This window comes from Falco rusticolus, chromosome 2 (genome assembly GCF_015220075.1).
Source record: "Falco rusticolus isolate bFalRus1 chromosome 2, bFalRus1.pri, whole genome shotgun sequence".
Lineage (NCBI taxonomy): Eukaryota > Metazoa > Chordata > Aves > Falconiformes > Falconidae > Falco > Falco rusticolus.
Window position 1 is genome coordinate 82,959,848 of NC_051188.1, and position 9,934 is coordinate 82,969,781.

The window sequence follows — 9,934 nt, forward strand, 5'->3', positions numbered from 1 at the left end:
TGATTACAAGAAAGAAAACTAGATCAGAGGGAAACATTAGAAATACCTTTAAACAGAGAAACCAATGAGACACCTGCATTAACTGAAGAGGCAATAATATTTCGTGGGAGTGTGGGGAATATGTTTCATACTGCAAAGTCTCAGCTATTGGGACACAATTTTATCTGTGTCACCGTGCACTGCGTTACTGCCTGCAGACCCCCTATGTACAATGGCACTGCTTGCAAAGGCTTGAATGCAAATGGTAGTGAAGCTTTTGTTGAATCCCAGTGACAACAGAGAAAAGCAAGGTGCTCCTTTCCCTTCCATCCATCCTCTGGGTCAGCCATGGTATGTGCCGCCACTTATCTATAAGCCAGCTAGCAGAGCTGCCAGCAAAATGTACCTGCTCTATTGCTCATGCCTCTGGTTTGCAATGGATTTCTGAATTTGCGGAGCCCCTCTGATGTCCTCTGCTGGAGCTTCAGATCTCATGGAAGTCAAATTCAGCCTCTGGCTCAGCTCCCTTGCAGGCAATGCATGAACCTGAGGCGCTTGGGCCAAGCCCCAAGGAGGGAGGCAGAGGGGAGGCCCTGCAGCACCCTCGGTGAGGTCATTGTCCTGCCTGGTCCCCGGCCCCTCAGGCACTGCTTAAAGCAGTGTGGAGAGCCACGAAGCCTGTGCCTGCTCAGGGTAAGCCTCAGCGCCCTGGGCTGCAAGGCCACCTTGCAGGGCTTCGGGGTCAGGGACCGATTTTCTGCCATGGTTTTTGGCTGCTCTCAGAGGCATTGCTGGGTGTTCACAGCTGACATGGCTGCACATGGAGGTCCTGCTGCAGGTCACACAAGGGGTGGTTCAGTGCCCAGCATGAGCTGGCACATGAGAAAATCCCCTCGCAGAGGGAGCAGGGACCGCAGACACCGGCTGTGCTGGGGAGCGGCTGTCACAGGCAGTGCTGGCAGTGCTGCCTGCCTCTGCCAAGCGTGCTGCATGCAGCACAGCTGCCGCCCCACAGCTGGACTGATGCGTGCACAGGGAAGCGCGGGAGCAGGCATGGGGCATGGAGGGAGCGGCCAAGTGAGACCTCAGCTCAGACTTTCTCCAGGTTTCAGAGGGATTAGCCGCATGGCAGTGTTTTTTAAGCCGTTTTAGTCTTTCATTACGTGCATTGCAGTGCAGCTGCTCACACAATTTCAGAGGGCGTGCAAAACTCAGCTCCGACTCCTGAGGCTGGAAAAAAATGACAAACCACCTTTTCCCATAGCTGTGTGGACGATTTCCCTCACTGAGTGAATTCACAGCGCCTTACTTGAGACATCCCATACACCTTAGACCAGGCTAACTGCTGCAGCCTCCCTAAAGCCACTGAGATATCAGCACAACCAGTCTGTGGTTTGCTACCGTAACACAAGTGGTCCCGTTTTGGCCGAGGGAGAAGTAACACTCACGTGGGATGGCGAGGCCCCTTTGCTCAGACAGCCTGTGTGCAGTGCTGGGCCAGGCATGCAAGAAAGGACAGGCTGCTTTAAGACCTTCCTCCGCTGCTGAGGCAGCTGGAGCTGGACCGATGCCCGGGTATAAACCAAAGCAGCTTCACAACTGTTCTAATTTATGTCCAATTGCCAGTGGCCCCGGGACATTTATGTCAGCCGTGGCTCAACCAGCTGTAACAGCATCCTGGTTTCAGCTTCTCCTCCCAGTGCTCACTGCTTTTTCTGGTGGCTGAGAGCGATCGGGTGCAAGTGGCCCCGGCACAGGTGCCTCTCAGCAGATAGCTCTTTAGGGCATCTGTGCTGCTCAACCCAGTACCTTCTGGCCAGGTTAATAACCTGTGTTTCCACCCCCCCTGGATGAAAAGCACTTCCTACTCATACTGTACGTGTGACGGTGCTTCACTATCTATATCTGTACATATGACGTGAGCAGCAAACTCCTCTGCAAACCACCCACAAATCACCCTGGAGTCAAAAAGCCCAATCACAAAGACTACAAAGAAAAATGAAAAGCGCCGTCTGAAACTCAGAAATAGACGATGTACAGTAATTTTTCCCGTCTCTCTGCCTTTGCTGGAATTAATCAACAATCTCTGCCTGCAATTGCTGGGAGTAATTTATTTCAAGAAATGCAAAGAAAGAGCGTTTAGGATAAATATTTAAATTTCCTCTTCCAACCCATCCTATTCTCAATCATTGTTTGTGTTCAATTCAGTCAGCTATGCATAAGCTGATGCTCATTCTCCGTGCTCTGGATATTTACATATTTTTTTTCTGTACTGAATCTCTGATCCCTAAGTCCTTGGGTGGGGAAAGAACTATGTAAGTAAACCTCCCTCAGGGACTGAATTCGGAGTGAGAATACATAGGGTCACCTAGGGCATGGAGAAATCCTCACAGATGGGGATGGTACTCCCATATGCATGTCAGTACCTGCCCTTTTTCCACTTACTCCTCCTCTCCCTAGGATGGTGAAAGTAGTGGTACTGAGGAGAGGGCAACAGTGTAAGAAAAAATGCAAAAAGCTTGCTTCTGGAAGGTGTAGTGTGCCAAGCTGTATGGTCCACATAAAAAATGAGATTGGAGTTTGTTGAAAAAACCCCATGCAAAACCTTTACTGATATGGGAACTATTTTTAAATATTTTGCTGGTTTTTTGTTTTGGGTTGGTTTTTTTTTTTAATAGGAAAATCATTTAAATCGAGCTGTGGGAATAATCAAACAAAAGAGCATAAACTTCAAAGGCAGTGCTTTGTATCTTTCAAACTGAGAAGTCTGAAAGAGGAAGAAGAGAGAGTAAACGATTAATTCTGATCTGAGATTGTTCATGCATGCGGAGGACGTGGGTTTCCCCTGGCTTCCCGGAGCCAAACATCTATAAACAGGGTCTGGAGGGGCCCTGGCTGACCTCCCCCCTAACCTGCGCCGCCCCACCACGGCCGCACTTCCCCCTTTGGTGAGCTCTAATTAGCTTGTGCCAACAGAGGTTTGAACCAGAGCAGGGCGGGGGAAAGTAATATATAAACTTTAAAGACAGCTCATCCACCACGTGCAATTTGTATTTTACACCTCATGAATTTTAACAGCTGAAGTTATAACTTAGCTGTTAACCCGCTGTGTGCCGGCACATCTGCCTTGGCGGTCCAAGGACGGAGGCCGTGCCAGCACGTCGCCACAGCTGCAGCTTGCCCCACCGCAGAGAGGCTTTCCTTGCACCGCTCCCCTCCCTCGGCAAGCAGGGCTGGGGTGGAGGTTTTCCTTTCCTTGCCTTCTCCCCCAGCTCTAGCGCTGCAGCAGCCAGCAGGAATTCCTTTTTCTTCCTCCTAAAAAAGCCCAGCCACTTGTTCAAGCCCTTCCTTTCACGCACATTCAGGCTGAGTATTTGAGTAGCAAATGCCCTCCAGATACCACTAATCGGCTGCCTAAAAACAAAATAACAAACATAAAAAGGCAGATGACTGCAGCACAGAGTTAAAAATCACTGCACTGCTGGCAGGCTTTGCACATAGCCCTAGCTGGACGGCTACATGCTTGATCTTCTGCGACTGTCATTTACGCTGTTATTAAAAATTGTTGTTGTGTCTCTAAAACAACACCTCGAAACACTTGGTGGAATCATAGAGAAGTTGGCTTTTTTTATAACATGAAAACTGCACATGGAGGTGAGAGCTGGGACCTCTGCTCCCTGGTGGTGTTTCATTACAGGCATCGAGACTATTAAACCAATTTCCTCGCGCTTGGGTGTGAGGTGTTTGTTGGATTTCCCCAGCCGAACAAACCAGCTTAGAAGCCTGCAATTCATTAGGCAAGTTATCAGGCAACAGCCTCCCCTGCTCTCTCTTTGCCATGCCTGCAATCCCTAACTTGCAGCTTGCTTTTTTCCCAATTTGATACCGCAGGAGCCAGATTCAAAATCTGTGCTTAGTTGAGTGCAAGTTGCTGTGTGAGCAGGAACTGGCAGTGCTGCCTGCAGCCCTGTGGGTTCAGCCCCTGCTCCCCAGCCCTCTGCAGCCACCGGGGATGGCTATAAATGAATGAAGTCAGGTAGCGGCATAGCTGCGGCAGCCCAGAGCTCTGCCGGGACTGCCCTGTGCTCCACGGCAGGGTTATCGGTCACGCTGGCAGCCAGGAGCAGTGGGAGCTGGCTGGGAGTGAGCTTAGCTATCTGGAGGGCACGGTGCAGATGTACCCCCATGGCCAGCCAGCCTGATGTGCGCTGTCAGACCTAAGTGAGCTGTCAGCCCCTTAGCTAGCACACTCTAGCAACGTCTTAAAGTGAGATGATGCTTTAAGACAACATCTTAAAGTGTCTTAAAGGCAAGACAATGTGTCCCTTAATGCAACCTAAACTAGCCAAATCTGGCTTAGGGTTGCACATCAACACCCCCTTTCAGAGGCTGGCAGCAGGGATGTGTTCCCAACAGTCCTCCTCTATGTCCCGGTTGCCACAGAGCTGTGCTGAACTTCTTTAATTTTCAGTCTGTACAGAATTTCTGATGAAGGGGAAAAGCCTGAAAACCGCTGCTGAGGACTTGCTTTCTTCTGCTGTGCTGAGAGGGACCCTCGGGAGCTGTCAGTAGGCCAGAGATTCAGAGCCACTGCCCGTAAACTGAGTCGGCACGAGCTACCACCCAGCCTGAAGGTGTCAGAGGAAAACAGTACATGGGGTCAATTTTTATCATCTCTCATCAAATTCAGAATCACAGATGAACCAAGCCCCACACTGCTGTCCTGGAGGCCTGATGATTTTGCAGGAGGCTGTGCTGACTGCCTGTACATCCAGCTGCTGCCTGCTCCCCCCTCCTTGAACAAGAAGCAGGGAAAACCAGCAGGCGCTGAGGTCTGTGTGGCTGTAGCTGGACAGTTACCGATGCTGGAGTCTGCAAGACTTCTGCTGAGGCACGGCACACTCCTGGGAGCATCCCTCCCAGGGGAAAATCTGGTCTTTTGGGAGAGCTGCCATGAGGCAGGGATGGGCTCCCCCTCCCCTCTGTCTCTCCTTTTACCCTTCCTTTGGGTAAGGTTATGACAGCGGATGACAAAGAAGCTGCGGATGCTTGTTGGTGCTGTGCTGTGCTGTGCACTGACGCTGGCGCTCGGTAGTGCAGGAAGGCCTTTTCTTCCAGGCCTTTGCATTTGCAATTTGAATTTAATCCCGTGAGCTAAAGATAGCTCTGGCTCGCCTATTGTTCCTCCAGCTGGCAACAGCTTTATTTCTTTGATGCTTTCAGTTCTCGGTTGTTTCCAAGGAACTGGCAGAGACACTTTTAATACAGAGCCTGTCCCAGCCCTGTATCACGCCGGTCACTGCATTCACCCTCCTGGCCCTCCCTTTGGTGCTCTGCCTCCCGCTGGCGAGGTCTCCCGCAGGGGCTGCAAGTCTCCTTCTTGCTGACACGAGCTTCGTCTGCACATACCCATGATATCACCCCCCACATCCCCTGGCTGGCTTCAGGGCTGCTCTGCAATGGCTCCTCCAGGAGCTGGAGTCTTCCTCGGGAACAGACCTTTCACGAAAGCCTTGCTCGGGTATTTCTTAATTAGCCTTACTACTTGTTACTCCACCAGAAGAAGTAAGTGATGTGATCCTTTCCTATATTCTTGGTGGCTATTGGGGTTCATCTGGGTACCTCTCTAACCCATCCTTTTTACGTGTTTCTTTGGTAAGGATTTAGTCATCATTTATTTCAGGAGCTTTCTGTGTCGCATCAGCTGAGGAACTGCATGCTCTGCAAGGTCACTGAATGCATGTTTGTCTCTCAAGTAGTCTGAACAATGATTTGAAGTGGATTAATGTCAGTAAGCTCTCATCTCTGATTGCTTAGGTTTGTATTTGGTGTATGTGCATCACACATGTATGTATCATATGTATCATACATGTTGTGCTGTGTATGTGATTTGACGCCTTCTAATTTCAGGGACAAAAACTATGTGCTTTTCCAAGAATTGAATTTGGGACTGTTCCATGCTAATTCATGTTGTTAATTAGCTATAGCAGGCAGCCAATAAAGCAACATAAATGATTTCAGGTTCCTTAGGAAATATGCCAATACGAACGCAAATACCGATTTAGATGTGGAATTTTTGCAGCGCCTCTCAGTGAAACTCATTCATTAAATTAAATAAACGCGAAATGGTTGCAGGCTGCTGATGAACAGTTTGTGAACTGGAAAAGGGAGCACACTGGATCAGTAAATCCCTCCTTGGGCATATCAGCAGCTCTCATCCCACCGGCAGGAAGGGTGGGGAGAGCCGTGCCTCGCTGAGGGCAGCAGCCAGCCTCCCAGCACCGCAAGCTGCAGCGGAGATTTCCTGGCTCTGGCAGGAAGCGCTGCTGGTTCGTACTGCTGGCGTGCCGCCCAAAGGCTTGCCTGCTGTCATAAGGCACAGAGCTGCAAGGAACTGCGTGGGAGATGAATTAAAAAAAGAAGAAGAAGAAGGAAAAAATAAAGTCAGGTTCCAGAAGCGTTCAACAGGGACACTTCCTTTCCCACAGAAGAAAAAGCCGTTCCTATGTGCAGGCAATATTGCAGAAATCGAACACAGCACAAGGGGAAATCTGCTTCTGGGCTCCCAGGCAAACTAAGGGGAGTATCTGCAGCCTATTCCCCCTTTTCTGGAGATCATCCTAGTGCCACAGAAGACTGCATCTGAGTGAATGATATAAATACTGCTTTTAAAAGACTTTTCTCCCCTCAACCCTGCCCCAGTTCCTGGTTTGGCACAGAATGGGGAATCTCAAATGAAAGCACTCTGCAGTAAAGCACCAACTCTTTGGAAAACTGGCTGTGCAGGAGTGGAAGGAGTGCAGATACTGGGGATCAGACACTTCAGCAGAATGGAAGCAGAATATGAGAAGTTTTCCAAGAGTGGGTTACCAAGTGGCCTTAGGGACAAACGCCAAAAATATTAGTTATGCTCTCAATCATGTGTGTCTTGGCCTTTGCATGGCTTGCAACCCTAGGACTGGGAATCGGATCTCCCCCTGCAGCCTCTGGGACTTCTCCCACACAGCTGCTTGGGTGCTTTTCTCCAGGTCCCAGGCATGTCAGACTGCGAGGAGCTTTATTTTGTCGCTGATGGCAAAGGAAGCAGACACAGGAAGTCTTGATTGTCTTGATACAGTTGTTGCTAAATAGTTGTTCACATCAGACACAATTTCAGTATCCCCAAGGTGCTCCAGGAAATACGTGTACCTGTGCTTTACAGGTCACTGCTGTACTGAGTCCATGCTAGGCCTGCAAGTATATCCACCTGGCACCCCTTAAAAGAAAAATAACACACTGAAGCAATTTTTTATCATCAATATTACACAGGGTAACTAAAGCCTTTGTGGTCGGGCTTCAGTCTGTGATCACTAGCAGGCACAAAAACTTAGCGGAAAAGGACATGTCTGACAGAAAGAAAAATAAGGGTCTTCTCCCTATTGGGAGCCTTGAGGAAGACATTATATTTGAGGAGCTAGTGACATTGAGCAAGCCATGTCTGCTTTACTGGGGCCTGTCCTGGGGAGGCTGCAGACCCATGTATGCAGCAACATGAGGGAAAATGCTGAGATGGATATTGGTGTCACTGGTGGTGTGCTCTGGCAGACATCCTGAAAGACAGAATGTCCCTGCCTGTTGGAAGAAGATAATATGATTTTTTTTGTCATGTGAGGTTAAAGGCACCATGCTACAGGAGGGAGACCCATCCCCTCACTGATGCGATCTGCAGTCTGTGCTGTGGCTATTCAGCTGGAGGCCAACCGATGCAGCACGTATGTGGGGTTCCCAGCATCTGAAAGGACATAATAATTACTTTATCTTTGTATTCCTCTTCTTATTTTATCTTATTAATAAAGCAATATCATCATTACACTACCTGCTGTCATGCCTTTCTTACTGACATCCAGAGAGAGACCCCTGCACCTCCCTGTGCAGAATGCCCTCTGATTCCCCTTGATGTCCCTCAGAGGGGCTTATCCACGAGGAGTTGGTCCAGAGTCTTGCAGCCTAAAGAAGACGGAGGTCTGCGCAGACTCGGGACAGGAGCTCTGCTCAGGAGGCATACAGAGAGGGCAGAGTGCAGGCAGCCGTGTAGGCAGCGCGCTGCTGCTTCGTGTGCATGTGATGGGAGTGAGGGTGAGAAGCCATGAGGGCGCACAGGGGTCTGGACAGCTAGATCCAGGCAATGGGGCCGCTAATTCAATCCTCCCACTTTACAAGGAGAAACAGCTGTTGCTGCCACTGCAGACAGTGCACGCAGGAAAGCCATGGTGTTGGCTTCCCAGCCCGGGTGATCCTCCTCCTCCCAGACCGCCGCCTGCCAGGATGAATCACGCTTGCTGCTGGAGCTGGGGCTTGGTCCCGTGCCAGGAACGTACTCCAGAGGGAGACCGCAGAGAAATACAGAATAATTTGCAAATCCATAAACCGCCCCCCCCCGTTGCTTCTCAGTAGGGGTCTCTCAGCAGGTGCCAGAGTGTGTTTGCAGCAGGTGTCACCTGCCTGTGCGTGCTCCCAGGGGACAGACCCCTGCGCCAGGTGACCTGGCAGGCCTGTGGTGTGCCGGGGACAGGCTGTGAACGCCCGAGTACATCGCTGCCAGTAGCTGCCTGTGCACGGGATGGGGCTGCTTCTGCCACTGGACCTTGTGAGCCATTAGCCTGAGCGCATGGTAACATGGTGCCGCAAGCATAGAGGAACCCTGCTAGCCATAAAATGGCACAGAAGACCCCCAGGAGTCTTGTATAACAGAATGGTAGAGTGTAATGAATAGTCAGACATATGGTAAAAATGAATTAATGTCGAGTTGCCATCCACTCTGCCATTTTTTGCTTTCAGTTTCCCTGCTGTGCCTGTCTCCTGGCATCACTGAATCTTGATTCAGGGACAGGCAGCCAAGTAGCTTCCTGTGAAGCCAACATCACATCCTAAGTTGGCCAACAACTTGGTAGTGCTTTCTCCTGGCTCCATCTGGCTGGGACTCTCTTGCCTGGCCTGGTGGAGAGTGACCCAGCCTCACTGGCACGGGTCTGCATCTCCTCCCCTCTGGTGGGGAGTCACCTGCCCTCAGGAGATGCCACCTGATGTGGAGCCCAAGTGCCTTCAAGCAGGAGCTGCTGTGAGCACATCAAAGCAAGTCCTGGGTCTCAGGCCTCATCACCTGCAGACACAGTGGCCTGAATCCAAGACTGCAGGAGGTTCACCTGGAGCTCCTGGAGAACTCTGTGGATGAGGTGCAATGGTTTGTTTGTTGTCTGGGCAATGCGTCAGTTTCAGCAGACAATGTCCTGGCAGAGTAAGGCAGAAAGGTCCAGTCTGGTGGAGCAAACTTGCAGGAATGACTTTTGAGAGCCTGTATTGCTACAGGCAGCACCAGGGCATACAAATGGGTATATGTGCACGTATGAGTGCATGTGTGAATGCAAGTGCTTTGAGTAATCCTAATTTTCCCACCAAGAAGAAAAAAGAGTTACATGTGCCATAAGTCAGTTTAGGCACTGTGAGGACATGCTAAAAACTTCACAGCCTAGTCCAAGAATTGTACTAGAAAAGGGCAGGAATGTCACGCTCTGCCTTCCTGCTGCAGCCTGTCCTTCCACAGGCATCTCTTCTACTGCACACAGCACAGATGGGCTTCCTCCAAAACGACTGTGCTGCTTCTTTGCCCTTGGCTGGAACTGCTGCTGTATATGTCCCAACTTGAACAGGCCTCAGGAGGTAAAACAGAGGAGCAGGAGTGCAGATGAGCAGCTGTGCAGGCAGGGGCTGCTCTCTGCCACGGGTGTGTGGGGAGCCTGCCTGCCTGCCTGCCTGCCTGCGGGTGCAGCTGGAGGAGCAGTTTGGTGGCAGCACTGAAGGATGAGGTGGGCGTTTGCATGTGCGTGTGTGAACGCATGCATGCGTGCCTGCGACAGAATATGGAAATGCTTGTGTTACAAGAGTGAAAGAGGAGCTACAGCCCAGAGACACATATTTG